Genomic DNA, 680 nt, shown 5'->3' with positions numbered 1-680 from the left:
CCTGTCCCACCCATTTCCCGGAATTTTCCCTCTCTCTCTCTTTTTCCCCCGTTCTTTTTCCATACAGCCACCAAAAACCCCCCCACGCCGGGGAGGGGGGGAAAAGTTTACCCGGTTTTCTGGACATAGCGGATTCACCATCATGACGCATGGAAACTGACCCACAGTTTCAAAGGCTGGGGAATGCATTGCTGTATTTTTCCGTAAAAATCGGCGGCACTGGCTTCGTTTCCTCCCCTGGGGCGGCGTGTGAAGAGTGTTCCTCTTCTTCCATTTAATCAAATACGCAGTCGTCGGGCAGTGCACGTTTCTGCCGGAGGGCCCGGTTCCCCCTCTTGTGTTTTTCTTGGGGGTGGGGGAAAATTGCACCCCTACATCCACCTTTTTACCTACATGAGAAATCAGAATGCTGAGTGATAAAAATAGAATATTACAATAATAAATTATTACTTACGCGAGTAAAAATCCCGTGTTTTTCATCAATATTTGTGTGTTTCAGGAGGTGAGCTCTACCTTCATACACCAAATTATAGTTATTTTGCCTATTTAAAACCAAATGCAAATTGTCAGCAATGATAGAAGACAAATCAGAGCAAAGTCAAGCACAGAGAAGAGATAAGCGGTAAAATGGTGAAAATGGGTTTCGTTTCTGATTATATATATATATATATATATAAATG

Source organism: Trichinella spiralis (assembly GCF_000181795.1).
Source record: "Trichinella spiralis strain ISS 195 chromosome Unknown Scfld610, whole genome shotgun sequence".
Lineage (NCBI taxonomy): Eukaryota > Metazoa > Nematoda > Enoplea > Trichinellida > Trichinellidae > Trichinella > Trichinella spiralis.
The sequence above is the reverse complement of the archived record's forward strand: the minus strand, read 5'-3'. Positions refer to the sequence as shown.